The sequence below is a fragment of the Micropterus dolomieu genome, linkage group LG19 (assembly GCF_021292245.1).
Source record: "Micropterus dolomieu isolate WLL.071019.BEF.003 ecotype Adirondacks linkage group LG19, ASM2129224v1, whole genome shotgun sequence".
NCBI classification, from domain to species: Eukaryota; Metazoa; Chordata; class Actinopteri; order Centrarchiformes; family Centrarchidae; genus Micropterus; species Micropterus dolomieu.
In genome coordinates, this window is record NC_060168.1 from 17778420 (window position 1) to 17796581 (window position 18162).

At 40.0% G+C, this 18162-nt stretch overlaps 1 long non-coding RNA gene across 2 annotated transcripts; it reads left to right on the top strand.

The window, feature by feature from the left end:
• Positions 1 to 1893: 1893 nt before the first annotated feature.
• On the top strand, positions 1894 to 6381 carry LOC123957671. Of its 2 annotated transcripts, none has more exons than XR_006821849.1 (4): positions 1894 to 1971; positions 2812 to 2921; positions 4126 to 4183; positions 4303 to 6381. It is a non-coding gene; the product is annotated as an uncharacterized LOC123957671 (long non-coding RNA). The 2 variants fall into 2 exon arrangements; XR_006821850.1 differs by having other exon boundaries at positions 4349 to 6381.
• The last annotated feature ends 11781 nt before the right edge of the window (positions 6382 to 18162 follow it).

Sequence of the window (18162 nt, forward strand, 5' to 3'; positions counted from 1 at the left end):
TTGACATGTCTGCTTATTCTGCTGAAAATGATGGGGTACACTATTTATTAACGTGTATAGATTTGTTTTCAAAATACGCATGGGTGCGTTGTTTAAAAAATAAGAGTGGTAAATGCGTCACAGCTTCCTTTAAAGATATCTTAGCTGAAGGTAGAATACCGCATAAAATTCAAACAGATGAGGGAAAAGAGTTCTTAAACAAAGATTTCGATGCGTTAATGAAAATTAATAGTATCGTACACTTTACCTCATCAAATGAGACTAAGGCATCTGTAGTAGAGCACTTTAACAGGACTCTGAAATCTAAAATGTGGCGTTATTTAACAGCCAATAATTCTAAACGATATGTAGATATATTGCAGGATTTAGTCACCTCCTACAAACATAGTTATCATCGTAGTATTAAAATGAAACCGATTGATGTAACAAAAGACAATGAAGATATCGTATTTAACAACTTGTATTAAACAAAAGGCGCCCAAGCCTTTCGGTCCAGAAAATCAGTCAATGTTGTTGGGGGAGTCTTCTTTCTAGGAGCCATACTCATCGCAACAGGATCTAGAACACTGTTCTACGCTCTCGGTCAGATGTTAGTCAAAAACTTAGCCCTCTATGTACAACAGATTGCTAAAGCCACTCCCAAACATCCGCTTTTACCAGACATCCCGTATACACAAACCCCCCTTTTCACACCCGTCTTCACCTTTTGGTGATCGACCCCCACCACTGCTAATAGAGGATGACATGCCCTAATACAAACACCAATTTTCACACCCCCATGTCTTTGTTGTTCAACCTTGCTATGTTTTTTTCTTTTTTTTTTTATTATTATTTTTTTATTAATAAATTTTTTTTTAAAATATATTTTTGATCAATTAAGTTTTTTATTAATGAAAAATGTATTCACGTGCACGACTGTTACGTGCATCATGCGCGTGGACGTTCACGTGCAAATATTAGATAATGTTGATTTAAAGATATTTGTAATTATATTTAGATTAGTCAAAGCTGTAATTACATTTTGACTAGTAAGATTCAAACTACTGTTGCCATTCATGTGTATGGGTTTTCTCATTACAGAAATCTACAGTTCAGTTGTAGATATCCACATTGTGAATTGCAGATATCTACAATTTAATTCTGACTTACCATGAATGAAGTTAAATATATCTGTATTATAATATATATATAAGATATCTATATCGTCTTTTTGAGATATATTAAATTAAATTTTAAATGGTCAAAATGACATTGAAGATATCTAAAACTGGAATTATGAAAATATACAAAATACGAATATACAGATATTTCTAGCTGTTGGTTGGACTAAATAAATGTTAAAATGGCTTGTCATAGTGCTCACAAACATAGCTTGTTGAGTTAGCATTAGCAAGCCTGGTGAGTGCCCGCTGAAAAATAACATCATACGTGAACATGATATTTTTCTCTTTAGTGGCAGTAAAGCTGACAAATAGTAACATTAACCGCATTAACAGCAGAGCTATGGCTATTTTGATAATATATTAATTGTTTGTCATTCTTTGAGCAAAAATGACAAACGTTGTAGCTTTTCTGTATCTCTGATGTGAAAGTAAACTTATAATAATATCAGAGTTTTAGATTGGGAAAATTGTGATTATGAATAATTTTAAATTTGAATTATTTTTATACATTTTAAAGGCAAAACAATCCTGAATTACTCAATTAATTGAGAAAATAATCGGTTAGTTGCAGTCTTAAAGTGCAGTCACAACTTTCTTTGCACAATAGGTGGTGGTGAGATTGTGTTTCCCGATATGAAGGGCTATGTATGCCCACCTGGAAAAGGAAAACTATCTTTTGTGTGTGTGTGTCTGCATCCTCATCTGTGTGTGTGAATGGTACATTTGTCTGCATGTATTTGTGGACGTGTCATTTCAGGACGAGGTGTTTGCTGCAGGCGAAGCAGCAGCCTGAGTAAGGTGTGCTGAGGTAAGACTCTGTACCAGTTGAAAAGCTTTCTGAGCACTCACACATACACACACCCTCATTGAGGGTCACAAGTATAGAAAGACGATGTTAAGAATTTTGGGATTATGTTGTGTTTGATTTGTGGGCGAAAAAATAACTAATTTGCCCTCTTTCGAGGGTTAGAACTTCATCTTTTCTCTATGTTGCTGTTTTTTCAGTGGTTTATCCATGTGTAAATAAACTGGTAGTTTGACCATATTCTTAAATATAGTAAGTAGTTTTAGTCATTTTAAGTTTTATCAGCCTAAAGTTCAGCTGTGTACCTACACCAGGTCCACTCACTGGGCTAGTTGGTGAACTATGGCTGGCAAGCTAACTGCAAACATGCTAGTTGTGAACATGCTGGTACTAGTCTGCCACAATAGCTCTCCAAGCTTCTTTTTATTTTCTCTGTAGGATACTGGACTGTTTACTCCCACTTGGTATTTTAATTATCATTTAATTAATTACAGAGTTTAATTAGTGAGGGGGAAAAAAACTCCAAGCTAATGAGCTAACAAGCTAACTGCTTGCCAACTCTCAGTTAGTAAGCATGTTAGCTCAGTTGCTAATGAAACAAAGTTTAAACATATTTGTAATATCAGCTTCTGTCTCTGTAACCTATTACTCTTTTGTAGAGCCCTTTATACACAGACAGATGAGGTTACATTAAAGAGGATGGAGACACAGCTACTAATTTACAACAGCTTCCTCTATTTAGACTTTTGAGCCCTCTATTCCTCAAAGGTCAGCACTGTCAACGCTTGCTACTGGTATCAGCTTCTGTCTCATAACTGTTTGTAACATATTCCTCTTTTGTAGAGCCATTTATATTCAGACAGATGAGGTTAAATAAAAGTGGATGGTGTCACACAGCTACTGCTACAACGGCTTCCACCATTTAAGACTCTAGAGCCTTGTGTTCCTCAAAGGTCAGTACTGTCAGCGCTTGCTATTGGTGAACCGCATATGAATTTCCTCCAAACAAAAAAAATTTAACCCCTGCTTTTGAATCCACTAATAGGTTTCGCTGCAAAATGTTGCCAAACTGCTGGTGTACTTTATCTCTGATCTTAAAGACTGTTATATTGTGCTGTGAGTATTTTAGTCACTGCCATGACAATACAATAGGTTAACAGGAGGTTTGAGGTTTTAACAGTTCTGTGCTTTTAGACTTGTTTCATAAACCTTCTGTTCAATCAATTTGGGAAGACTGACTAATGATTGCAGTGAGTTCTGTTGAAGGCTGCAGCCAATTCAAGTTTATTATTATTATTATTATTATTATTATTATTTTATTTATTCTGCAAAAGCAAATACCAGACACAGCATATTGAACTTGACAAAGCAATCTCACCTCTAGGTCCATTTAGTAGCTGTTTTAGAGCTCCATGTTTTCTGAGTACTTCTCACCCATGTTGAACATTGAAGTGAGGTTATGTCAACTATAACCAGGCCAAGACTGAACTTAGCTAGACTGTTTTAACCAGGTCAACTTCTGTTTCTGCAGTGTACATTTTTAACAACTGATTTTCTGCACATGAATGTTAAACGCATCTCAGGGATCTTTTACCTGTCAAGAAGCTTCTTGGCTGTTGACCAGCTGTTGCTCATTTACAATCCAAGCACTGAAAATAGAAAGTGAAAATGTTGCTTTAAGCCATTTGAATCCCATCATCTTCTATTTAATTCAATTAGTAATGAGTGAGTAAACAATCCACTACTGGAGACAAATCCACCTATAGCATGCGTTGGTTCACTGCTATTGCTCACTGCTAACAGTTGAGTGCTGAGAGAAGAAGAAGAGTAGTTCCTGGAGAAGAGCTACAGTATGGATGACTTTATTATTCATAAGTGTTCATGTACATGTGATTGCACCTGGAAATATGAAATGTAAAGCTACACCGGCGTCTTAACCCAACTGTGGAATGGATAGATTTGAACACACATACAGCTAAAAGTTGCAGGGAAGGTGCATGCAAACATACGCACACAGTTTTCAATATTCAAATTTCATGCTAAAGGTTTCACATTTTAAGTTATGTTTTCCACTCTAATCTTTTGTGGCTTGTGATTGTTTATTATTTTAAGGGGACACTTAAAAGTCAGTAAATTGTATGTCTGTGTATCATACAGTGCATTTTCAGGGTTGAGGTGACCAAATGTGACTGGAAGGAGTTAAAATCATTATATGGTAAGCTTACTATCCAAACATGTTATGATATGTTATGTTATGATAAAACACCAACTTTAAATGTATTATATTTTTTTGTAAAGTAATTGCAGTTATACTTTTGTATGTTCAAAGGACAGTATCTTCAGTCATTTCAACATTCATCACCAGCTACTTTCCCCTCAGGTCTCCTCTTTATCTTCCTCCCTTGTCCCTGAGCAGCGTCACAGGAACATGCTGGATTGTGTAACGCTGTCATATTTCTTCAACAGTACATGTTTGTGGGGTCCAAGCCTGTCACATTGTTGTTGCCTCTGGATTATGTGCAGTGCTGAATCTTCTTGGCCCACAGTAAAGATGACATGAGAGGCTTTATGTGGAGGAGGGCTGCCGTTCTGTTTTTTTGACCAACCTACATTCTTGCATTTGAAGAGTTGAAATAATTTGCTCTGAGGTGGATTTTCCACATCACCAAAAGTTATGCAGCATTTAATGTTTTATAATATGAACATTTAACCTTTAGATAATATTCAGATAAGGACAGTTTGTGTGCTGAATATGACATCCTGAAAATTAGAACATGTTCGTTGGATTTTCTCACTTCCTAGACTTCCAGAAGTTTACAGGGCAAACCTGGGGCTCTCACAGAAACCCACCGTCCTATCTAATGTTACAGAAAACCAAATGAGCCAGGATGTAGCAGAGTAGCAGGGACACTCAGAAGGAGCATGGAGACATGCGCTGAAGCTGCGGGCGCCGTCAGAACATTTAATTGAGTTCAACCGTGATAAGATTCCTGCAATTTTTCCAACATTTTCCTCCCACCCACTGGGAGCTCAGCAGGGCTTTATATGCCTGTTTGGTTTAAGAGAGATGAGAGGAGAGCGACAGGGTATGTAGGGGCCTCAAGAAGAAAGAGCAAAAGTAGGAAGAAGAGCACTGAGAGGAGATAAAAGGTGAAAAAGGGAGCAGGCACATGAATGGAACAAAAGGACAAGAGGTAGAGAAAGTGAAAATAAAAGAGACAGCACGAAGACAAGCGACAATGACGAGGAGCAAAGAGCAGCAACAGGAAGACTGGAAAGAGATAAAGATAGATGATGAGATACGTTCATCACTACACATCCGGGGGGTCCCATCATACTGATTCTGCCCCACCGGAGCAGGACAATGACCAGCTGTGACAGGCTACCAGTCTGGAATTTAGAAAGCCTCATCTCCTACCGTCAGTCCAAGACAAAAATGTCCCCTAGTGATATGAATTTATGATAACATTAATGCAGCGGGGGAATGGAGTTCTTCACCGGGGCATACTGTCTGTGACTATGTTGCCTGGAGGCAAACAAACACACTGTTAGATGAGAGGGGGGCTGGTAAGGAGGATCTTCGGAGAGGAGTAAACCAAACAAACTTAATCCACTAAAATGATATACAATATGATGATGCCGCTGTTGGTAAATAGAAGCAGATGTTGTGAGTTTGCTGTAACCCCAAGGAGTGTGGAGAAGAACACACAGGTTGTAGAGTGTGTGTTTGCAGTTTGGCACAGAGAGGATATGTCACATACGCATCTGAAGCTGTGTACCATATATTATGGTTAATGAGATTATGATGATAAAATCGCTTTAGCTCTGGTAGATATCAGATTATCATTGCTGTAGGAAGTGAACTGATGAATAATTATGCAAATGTAAAACACTTCAGCACGTTGACTACCAGACTGAACCAAAAGTATGCATTTTATCTTATGAGAAACAAATGGGAACAAAGACAAAGTTCCTGCATTACCCACAATGTAACTCGACCGCTGACAGTTCAGTAGGAGATTCTGCTGTATAGGCTAGTAAGGGCAAATGTACCCTGGAGCCGGATGCCTCAAGCCACAGTGAGGAGAAGTCTACTGAGGTCTGGTAACCTCACTGTCAAGCTCCACACTGCTTGCAACTGTGTCATTATGTAATAATAATGTAACTTGCCCTCCAACAAAATGCATTTTCACGTTACAGACTTTTCTCAAGTAACTTTGTTGTCTCTGTAAGGCGTTTACAGAAAAATGAATGGAAAGCAATGGCTGCCTGGAAGGTCTAAAATCTGTCTAAAATCTTAAGCTGTGCTTTACATAATAGCCACAATTTGTACTCAATGTGTTGAAACATAAAAAAAACACCAGTATGGGCTTTTAAAAGAAAAATGTGTGAACAAGTGTTAAAGATGTAAAGTCCTCGCAAGTGCTTAATAAATGAAACCGTGTGTGTGTCTGTTAGTGTCTTTGTGTATGTGTCTGCATAGAATATTGATAATCTTCCAGTTATCATTTATAGTATTTACAAAACATGGAAATAAAGTGTTCATAGATTTTATCCTTTGAAAGTGTGTGTGTGTTTACTGGCTGGCTCTTTAGAGCCCCAGCAGGCCCCACAGCGAGCTGTAAGTATCTCTGATTAAATTTGGCCTCCCTGCGCTCCCCTCCATTGCTTTTAGGATGCAGAGATAATGTTCATTAGGAGAGACGGACGGGGACTTTGGGAGGCAGATGCTGGCATGTTGCGAAAGTGTGGCTGTAATGGGGACTGATGGGAGGGTAATATAATTTGGTTGCATTTGGAGCGGTTTCTTGGGGTTAATTTTATGGAGTGTGTGCGCGATGAACCGTAAAATGCCTCTGTTGTATGAGGGAGGGAGTGAGGCCAAAAGTTCAGGTGAGCGTTAGACACTGTGTTCCCGCATCTTCTCTTGACTGCACATGTTTGAGGAGTCACACATTACACTGCATTTGTTCATAAGTTGGTTGCTTTATTTGCTCATTCTTCCAACTCTCAGGACCTCTGTCTGTGAGGCACAAGGGAGGAAGTTGGGTGTGTTATAGAACAACAAGGTTTGCATATGGTGGAGGGATAGGTCATCTAAACCTCTGTTTATTAGTGTTTATCATTGTTACCATGACAAGAAAGTTCCCCTAACCTTAATTTAAACCCAAACCACAATGCTTCCCTAATCTTAACTAAGTACACTAAACTAAATTATAAACGCAACACTTTTGTTTTTGCCCCCATTCATCATGAGCTAAACTCAAACATCTAATGCGGCATTCAGACCAAACGCGAATTTTCTGCTCGCGACGCTTTCCTCGCATGAGAACATTCGCTGCAAGTGTTCACACACAACGCGAGAAGGCGATTTTAACGCGATAACGTGAATAAACACAACTTGCCATTACTACAGCTGTATGAACCCAAAGTAAACATTTTGCTGTGATTAAATAGCAATAAACGGATTAAACTGATGCCAAAATAAGTACAACATGATGCAGTTTTGTTAAACATATGAATTCATGCTTTGTCAGGTCTGTCAGCAAGACAGCAGGACAACAACTTCTAAAATGTTTGTTTTCTGAATGGAGTTTGGATCGATCAGGGCTAGGCTATGGTAACTTCGTCACAGTACTGTACAACGATAGCTGGAATAAAGTTACAGATACATATTTTCTGAACTCACTAGGTAGTTCAACTTCCTTTCTTTCTTTTCTCCAAGTATTGTCCAGTTTTGTCTGGTTTTTATATAAATATGAAGTCATAGTTCGACAGAGCTAACGACGCTAACAACAAATGATCAATAAATCAACATTGTAATCCCAAAACCTAAAGTAAAAAGCTAATTTAATAAAAGCAGTTAACTCTGAGCTCCTCCCGCGCGTAGTTGTCAGAGCAGAATCCAGAGCGACTACCGGGGTTCACCTCCAAGATTGTCTGAGACCAGCCACTGGGACAGCTGCTGCAACAATCGGTTTCCGTAACCAGAAGAGTTTATGCACAAACTGTCAGGAACCATCTCAGGGAAGCTCATCTGCATGCTCGGCGTCCCCATTGGGGTCTCGACCTGACTGTAACTTCGCACAGCCATTGAAGAGGAGTGGACCCCCCCCCCCCAATACAGTGAAACTGAACATTTTTGAGTGGCTTCTTATTGTGGCCAGCCTAAGGCACACCTGTGCAATACCCATGCTGTCTGATCAGCATCTTGATATGCCACACCTTTGAGATGGATGGGTAATCTCGCACGCGCGCACGCGTGGGTCACAGGCTTGAGGATCGAGGAGGCGAGGAGGCACAAATTTGGGAAATGAGAAAGGCCCCAGCTCTGTTGTTGTTCTCTAGCTGACCCTTACCTTTGACCTCCACATAGTGAGGATGGTGAGGAAACAGGATAGTTACCCCCTAGGGATCAATAAAATATCACATCCACTGGAATAATTTTTATTTAAATGGTGGACTGCCAAGACATAAAGGTTTTCATTCATCCTGCATGACCCCCACACCCACATAAACCCCAAAACCCTCACCCTTCACAGCCAGTGAGGGAACAAGCAACTGAACCACAATGTGCTTAATGCAGATAACAAGGCCTTGACTTGCTGCCAAAGACCAACAACTTAAGTCTCTGGTTTTAATGATTTTTTATTTTGTCGCCAATTAACAGATTGCAGAATTGAATGAAACAAAGTTTGTAGTTCTAGACAAGTAGGCTTCCTTCTGAGATTAATAAAAGTGTGTTTTAATTAACTTAAAGAAACATTTTAAATGAACGGCTTCTCCTTTGAATGGAGATAAGGTTGGTTTCAGTGGCTGCTGGGCATTAAATGCCTTTCCTTGGGGGTATTTATGACTGTTATCACTTCCTGTTTGTTGTCGCGTCAAAGTGTGTCGATCAAGACGGCAGAGAGTGAAACTGACGCCCGACTGGGGAGCGCACTGTGCGGGCAGGGCGATGTGAGGAACCGGGGCGCTTAAATCTTTTATCTGAGGAATGGCCGCTTCGGCGATAAAAGGATTTGAGTATCCCCACTAGCTCCTGACCCATATTCCCGAGGAAAACGTTGTTTGCATCGCTCAAGAAGAATTAAGGGTGGCTCTGTTCTGTTCGGTTTCCGCTGCGCGCAATCACAGCTCCAGGACCAGCGGTAGAGTCGGTGCGCTCTGGCAGAAAGCATCCCCTCCTCATCACTGGGCTCAGACAGCAGTCAGTGCTCCTCTCCATGCCTCCGAGCCTCAGCTACCGGCAGTCATTTGCGGAATCCCTTGCAATGAACCCTCTATAAAACAGCCTGTCTCTTTCTTTTTTTGTTTCACTCTTTACTTACTTCACATCGCGGGCAGGAAAGAGGAGAACACACGCGAGAAACACTCTTAAGTTTTCGTGAGTCGCACTGGAGGGGAGGAAGCGATGGCAGCCCCGGTGAAAGCAGCGTTGGCTCTCCTGGTTCTCACCGTGGCAAGTGAGTAATCCTTTTTAAATCCTCCCGGAACGGGACGGGACCAAAGGGGTCCTACTTTGCTTATGGGGCTTTAATCACAGTCATGGGCTGTTCGTTGTAAAATAGTTCACTTTCTGTGGGCCCTGTGGGTAATTATGTCTATCTTCAGTATATATTTTGATATCACATGTGCTTTGTGGCTAAAACATCACACCTCCGGTCCTATAGGCTAAAGCGTAATGCTCTCTGTTTACATTATGGAGAAATCTTTAAGCCACATTTTTACTTTACAGACAACACGTGATACCGGAAAGCAGGCTGGTGGGGAAAATAAGTGGCATTTCCGTGCGTCAGACACTCTAGCACGTGATTTTTCAGCGCGCCTCAATTAGCCTAACTAACTTTAAACACACGGAGTCATAATGGGATTGCTTTATATGCGCAATGGGTGTGATGTTTGAGAAGGGCGCATTGCTTTGACGCACACTACCCTGTAGCAGCCTGGAATTTAAACAACAAATAGGCTAATAATGAATGAATAATATTTTTGAACCATTTGGCTCCGCAGTCTTACGACTTATTAAACAGTTGGATGGTGTGGCTCTAATTGCGGGCACACAAGGGCGTTTAAATCTAATTGATGAAATCTCGTAATAGCGTTTTGTGGCCCTCACTGTGCCTAATGGCCTGCCGTGTGCGCCAGGGCCCTCTAAATGAACCGTGCACTTCTTTCAGATGATGGATTGAATCAGGCACTGGATGGGGCTCCTGTTCAGAAGCTGTCCATGGTGCTGAAGTGGGAGTGTCTGTGCATGACCTACTGCAGCGCTCAACGGGGCAAACCCCAGTGTCCCTACATCAAATTCACTGACTGTGTTGAGATAGATAAGTAGATTCATCCCCAGTGGTATGAGCTGGACGTGTTCTCATTGTAATAAAGGAACTGTATCTGTGTGCAGATACTAGAAGTATGAAATCATGTGGGGTGGAAAGCTAAAGTTGCATTTCTTCTGAACACCTAAAGGCTTAAATGACCCAGTCAGTTCAAAAGAAAGTCAGTCTCATTTTTTGGGAATATTCTGTGCAACTTTGTTAAAAGTTGTTTTGAAAAAAAAATCTGAAAACAATGTGGGTAATTACTCTACAGAAACACATCTCCATATCAATGTATAAGTAGTTAGATGTGTTTATTTATGTGCTTGTAAAACAGTACAAGCATGAGGTTTATTTTGGGGACATGTAGATGAAGGTCAGTTTTTACTTGTTAGTCTGGTCTCTCTTTATTTCAAATTTCAACTTTTTCTCAGAATTATAGTGCATTACATCTACAACGAAATCTTGCATCTGCAACATATATACAATCCCTATAACTTCAGCTTATTGTAACTGAGTCAAGTTTTTCTCAGACTTGAGCAAGTGTGGATATTTTGCAGTTTCATGGGGTTTTTTGCATTTTTGAGTTTAGTAAGTCTCATTCAAATTGTTCCCATCCCCTCCTTCTTCTCTTTCCCTTCCCTTGATCTTTTATTCCATTTTTTTTGTGCTACAGGTCCAACTTTGTCTCTCTTCTATCACCTGTGCTCCATCAATACCTGAAGCATTTCATGACCCTAGCTCTGCCACTCCTATCAAACCTCACCCAAGCTGCTACAGTAAAATGAGTAAATCCAGGCAGCCACTTGGTTGGGATCTCTGTCTTGTTCTGTCTGCTGCAAGCTCCTTTACCCTTTTCACTTTCTGTGACACTCCTTCTTTTATGCTGTAACTTATCTGGCATATTGATATCCTCATCACACACCCGTATGTGTCTTGTCCTCTCTGTCTCTCTCAGTATCAGCTGCATGCTGTAGTAAATGTGCCAATGTGGTGTCACAGCTACCCCTGATTAGATGTTACGCTCATTAAAAGCTTGCACAATGTGTAAGAGTGCAAGAGGCGGAATCGCACGCACATAGTGTGTGGTTCCCCCTCACACAACCCTGACACAGCGTCTCGGTAGCCCCTGGTTGAAACTTTATATGTGGGTGGTTAGAAATATGGTTTTGTCCTTGGGTTATTCTAAGGCAGTTGTTTCTCACAAATTTAAAAACTGATTTCTCAAAACTGCAGATGTGTGTTCGGTCAAGAGGGCCCCGGCATCAGTGAGTCAATATTTTATAGTAAACTATTAGTCATTGCGTTGGCACAGTTGTTGTGATGTTGCTCTTTGAATGAGAGAAAGAGGCAGATGAAGAGAGAGATCAGTGTGGGTTTGAAGCCAGAGAGACCTGCATTAGATGCACTTAGAAGAAACTGCGGCAAACTTAAGCAGAAGTAACATGTGAGGGTGACATTGAGGGAGATGAGAATAGAAGAAAGACACTTTTCCTACTGCCATTGTCTCTCTTCTGTACTCAACCTGCACATGTTCTGTCACTGCTCAGAAGAAAAGAGCAAAGTGGGACAGAAAGGCACGAGGGATAGGTTGTGACAGATAAAGAAATTCAATGTAGTAAAAGAGTAGCTGGTTTCATCCTAACAGACAGGACTGTCTGTAAGGATGAAAAGTTTGCGGGCAAACCATCAGAAATCCCACGATTGAAAAGAAACACAAACAGGCAGTAGATACACAGTGAGCAATGTGAAATGTCGACAATGTAGCTGCAGATGTGTATGAATGGCACGTGGGCGTCTTTTATAACATGACTGATAAGGGCAGTGTACTGAGCAAAGCCAAAGACAGCTGAAGCCTAAATTGTTTTGGCCTCAGAAAGGCCACCCCAGATGGCAACACACTGAATAATTCACTAGCCTAAAAATGAACCTACAGGATGCAGAATTTGGATGTGTTTTCTCTCTGTACACTGGACTGATGACACAGCCTGTCCATCCATCTGCATCACCCAAACACAGCAGTGTGCCTGAAGGTTTTTGTGTTTGTGACGTGTTGACACGTTCCGTGTGCTGTGATGGAGACTATGTTGATTCGATCGGTTTGAACAACTCAGAGAGTATTCTTTGATTGTGGTTGAGTCTCTGCTTGTGAGATGATGGCATTTTTATTTTAGCGGCAATGAATTATTGAAGTGCGGAGAGTGCAGCGAGCAGGACAGGAGTGTGACGTGTGTGTGTGTGTGTGTGCATTCATGTGTGATGGGACGTGCTGGTAGACTCCCTGATACTCTGTCTCTACTTACATCAACCTCATACACATCTCATTTTAGCCTCATCTACTGTTTTAGCATTTACTGTCTAACCCAATACATTACATCATCATCATACAGCCTATACTGTGCTTCTTCAACATCCTCAGTGCTTTCCGCTAGTCACATGAAGTCATTTGTCTTTCACAGTTTAGTCATTTTTTGTGTTTATTTTTATGCCACCCACTTTACATTTTAAAGGAAATATAGCATCTCCTATTTCTACAGAAGTCGGAGAGAAGCCAGAGAAAAGCATTTTGAAAATGTTTGATAGGAAAGGAAGGAGTACGGTCTAGACCGGCTCTTTTATGAAAAGTGCTATGAGATAACTGTTGTTGTGATTTGGCGCTATGTAAGTAAAATTGAATTGAATTGAGGAAAGTTAATGTTAAAACTGCTGACAGACAGAAACTAAACATTTCACTCTAAATTTGAGATACACTCAAAAGCAATAGTGACTTTGATCATTTATTGCCATTTTCTCCTAAATGGTGGCATAGGTTTAGCCCAGATTAACCTGTGGTCACTTTGGAAGCAGAATGTGTTTTTCACACCTTTAAGTGTTTTGTTATTGGGATGAGAGCTTGGATTAATAGTAGTTGGATAAGGATTTGATAAATTGGGATCTTTGTGCCTTAGTTTTTGTAAATAAAACCAAGTAAACAACCAACAGCATTTGACATGTGTTAATATAAAAGTACTTCTCCAATGATTTAATATTCATAAAGTTGGGTGACTCGCGAGATGAAACAGTCAAGAGAAACAGTCGGCTGGACCAACAGGATAAATAGAAAACGTGGTCTCAACTCCTGGACCAACAAAATCTCAAAAGCACACCGGTTGCATTTAATTAGTACAAGAAACCTGCACGTCAGTGTTTGGCAGTTTGCACCCTTATTGCATATAAAAAAAATAATTATTGCCAGGCTGTGATCCATCAAGCAAACTTACGAATCACTGATTTCCCATGAATCATTACCATAATATGGCAGGATCCTATTTCATTTTCTCAGATGATTATACTAATCTAGGAATTGTTTTGTCTCTCAGTCCTTGCTGTTATTTGTTCTGTATCCACTGTCTCTTCTCATGTGTCTCTTCTCTTGTACTGACAGACAGAGCTCTGTGTTTCAATGCTCTCTGAAGACATTTGCCCTTGAGGTTTAGTGTCATGTCACAGTTGCTCAGACTTTGGACACTTCTCCTGTCTCCTCTTCAGATGGAAGCCTGCTGGAGTTTAACGTATACTGACCAAGTGTAGAATATATCTCTCCTTCCTGCACCTGCCCTAAAAGCGTAGTGCCTCTTCTTTTCAGTTTGATCCTGACATGTCCCAGAAAACATTTTTACCTTGTACACACTGATATGACAGCCGGCAGCATTAGTGAAAAACCAGTGCACATAAAGTGCCAAAATAAACAGCATTCATAGTTTTCCAAAGCTGTTGCTAACTACATTGTTTTGAGAGGACACAAATATATTGCTGATGTCAGAAGCAATTGCGCTGTTTCAATTTTAATGGCTGACTATCACAATATCTTCGATGCAAAATGGTGTGCTTTATTGCTGACATAAAACCTGGCGATACAGCTGTCAAATAGCTATCACATGCTAAGCTAGGATGGTGTCAAATTCTACAGCTGAAGGCCGATAGAGGATGACAATCACTATCTCTCCAGTGTGCTGTTACACCAAACTCATCAACCAGCAACATTTTTTTTGTTTAAATGTCTACTGGCAGAGGTCTTAGAATCCCATCAAATCAAATACATATTTCGTCAGTTTTTTGTTGGTTCAAGGCGAATTTGTCTTGGCCTGCCGAGGGCAGCCCACAATTTTCTATTTGCTCCTTGTGGTCTTGCAACTCAGGGTGACTCAACAAACGACACTTCAAATAGGCTACATAAAAGTGGACTGACAGTTTTTTCCTTCCCTGAGACATCAACACAACCTCTTCCTACACCCGACTTGACACTTGCTGACTCATCGGTCTTCTGAATCTTGAATGGTTGTTTCCAGATGTGGGTCTCACTGCTAAATGCATGCTTGCGAGATGCAGTCTGGCTGAGGCTTTAGTTTTACAATAAATTCTGTGAAGGTGGGGTGATGTGTGGAGAAAGCTGACGCTAAATCCTTATTCGCATCGAGGATCTGATGATATAGGGTCTAACAGTCCGAACCAGGAGGCAATGGTAGAAAAACACAGGAAGTAGGTGTGGAAGTAGTCAGGTAATGAAAACTGGTGGGAAAACTGGAGACTACTGCTGTACAGGGAAAGAATGGAAGGAAATTTAAATGACTGAAAGGCAGAGAAAAAACATGAATTCAGTTACAGATACAATTATTACAGTACTGAGCTCAGCTGAATGTAAAGGGTCCAACATAAACCTATGTTGTTACTTTTACTGCTCTCTTGTGTTTTGTTTATGTTCCCAAGATAACTAATCATGAAATTAAGATTGATCCTAATGATCATTACTTTATGTAACATACTTTTTGAAGATGGAGGCATATGGTACTTTTGGCCTTGATATACACAGTATTGACCTCTTATATAATCCGCCTCTTTCTCTTATTGTTCTTTGTCGCCCTCTTGTTTAAACTGTCCTGTGAGTGGGAAAGCCAACAGTCGTGTGAAGCAAAGTTTATTTATGAAGCTCAAATGCGGTCACAATAGCCTTCCAGAAAACAAGGGACATAAAAACAAATCAAGGAAAAGGATAGAGCAGGTGCAAGACAAAACACGAGAGACACAAGAGAAAAGGCTTTTAGATGGAAGCATATGTGACATAGAGTGCCTATTTGCTTGTACGGGAGCACGGGAGAAAACCAGTTTATTTAGATTGCAGATGAAAGTTAAGCAGGGCAACTAGTTAGAGTTGAAATTTTAATATTTCTGGATTTTCAACAGAAAAACAGCTGATATGGAAACATAAAAACCAGAGCCTTTGTTAAAGTTAAGTGTGAGTTGTTCTATAGACTGCTTCACAGTTAGTTCTAACTGAAAATTTTAATTGAAGAGAGAAGAGAAGCCAAAACAAGGGACTGCTTCCTTTTTCCACAAGTTTAAAATGTATGAAAGTCTAGCAATGACTGTGTTTCAAACCACCCTCTATCAGTGAAGCTCTGTGACCAGTCAGACGCTGTTCTTTGTTGATTACAAGGGGGAAATTAGCCCTGCGGTGGCTCTGTGAGTGTGTGTATGTGTGTGTTTCTGTTGAAATGTGACTTATCATTGCCGTATGGACTGCAGATTGCGTGCATTGCTACTCTCATTACACACTCATTACGTCTGAGGACATGCAGCATGCTACATCACTGCAGCGCCTAATTGGTAAGACCTCACAACACGAGATCTAAACATCGGTTCACTATCTACACCTCTGGGCACATGTGTTTGTGTTTGTGTGTGGTTCTGTAATTGTGGGTTTTCTCACTATGATCCCGTTCAAGCATACTGATAATCAAGAGTATGCCAGCAACAATCAGGAAGCTGACTAAGAAGTTTGTTTCAGGGAATATTTGTGAATAAAGTTAGTTTTTGTCTAATGTATTTAATATTTTCTTCAAGGATTTATTCTTTACCGACTTACTAACCACTTTACCCTGTTCACCCTCACTCAGCAGAGCAAAACATAACTAAACTCATACAGCATACCTCTCTCAGATATTATCAAGGTTTATAAACAGCCAATCTGACATGGACCTCTACCTACGCACATCTGCAAGATCCAACTGAGACAATCAGAGATCCCCTGCTACATGTGGCCCCAGCTGTCTAGTCACCATACTTAATCATTTAAGACACACATTATTCAATGTGAACCACCGTCAATGCACCATGTTAGCCTAATATGAATGCATCATCTCAATACTCAGTCCACTGAGATGATGAAATTAGGAAAGTCAAAATCAGAGAACTGGATTTAATCTTTTTTAAAGCAGTTGTGCAGGGCTGTAGTGTGAAATTTTTGGCAAGGTGTCCAACACAATAAAATTCCGTAACAACCAGGGCATATTTCAGCCTTGTGAAATAGAATAATTATTGCTTTACTTTGTTTCGGTTGTAGATACCCATGTCATTCATAATATGGACAGAAAAAAAACCCCACAAACATTTTCCAGATTCATAGAAACAATGGTGAAAGAGGACTTCATGCAAAAAGCCATTAAGTTATACAGTTCCCTCCAAAAGTATTGGAACGGTAAGACCAAGATTAATCTCTACCAAAGTGATGGAAAGGCCAAAGTGTGGAGAAAGAAAGGAACTGCTTATGATCCGAAGATTACAAGCTTATCTGTGAAGCATGATGGAGGTAATGTCATGGCTTGGGCGTGCATGGCTGCTTCTGTAACAGGCTCATTAATATTTATTGATGATGTAACTGATGATGGTAGCAGCAGAATGAATTCAGACGTGTACAGAAACATTTTGTCTGCCAATTTAAGGAGAAATGCGTTGAAACTAATGGGGAGGAAGTTTATCATGCGGCAGGACAATGACCCAAAGCACACTGCCAACAAAACAAAGGACTTCATCAGGGGAAAAAAGTGGAAGGTTTTAGACTGGCCAAGTCAATCACTTGACCTGAACCCAATAGAGCATGCATTTCACCTCCTTAAGAGGAGACTGAAGGGAGAAACACCGCGAAACAAACAAGAACTGAAAGAAGCTGCGGTAAAAGCCTGGAATAGCATCACAAATGAAGAATGCAACTGTTTGGTGATGTCGATTAAATGTTATTTACTTTAAGATTATTTGTTCCATTACTTTTGCTCACCTAAGAATGCTGTGGTCTAATACAAACGGTGATATTTCCTAAGTCGTTTAACACATCTAGATGTGAATACCAGGAAACAAGAGCTGAAATTCTGAACTCTTGTCTCATACTCATCTTTTGATCTTAAATCCAAATGTTTTCAATGAACAACAAAAACAAAGGAATTTGCCTTACCATTCCAATATTTTTGGAGGGGACTTTAGGTGCTAGCAGAACAGAGGCTAGCAAGGAGATGGGTCTGCTTTTCAGAATCAGAATTAGAATCAGTTTTATTGCCAGGTATGTGTACACATATGAGGAATTTGACTCAGGATTGTACATTGCTCACGATGTGCTTACTTATACAATAATACCATAACACAATAATAATAAAATAATAATAAAATAAAATCAGACACAAACTACAGAATAGACAACACTAATATACACACTATGAACAAAACAATATAGACATATTGACAAATAGTGCAGTGATCAGAGTGCAAAGGATGCAAGAGTAAACTATTATTCTCATTATGTACATGTTGAAGGTGGATATGATATACAGGTACACATACATGCATACATGTACACATGTACACATGTACACAGTGTGATCAGTGAGCGTAGTGCAAAGGATCCTGGAAAAAATAAATAAGACATATGACCTTATGACCTGAGGTAGGTGTATTGGTATACAGTATATACAATGACATAGTATGAACAGCACTGAAATAGAGAATGGTGAATAAATAAATAATAAATGGTAACCAGTAAACAGGTGGCTGATTAGAGACAGAGTTACTG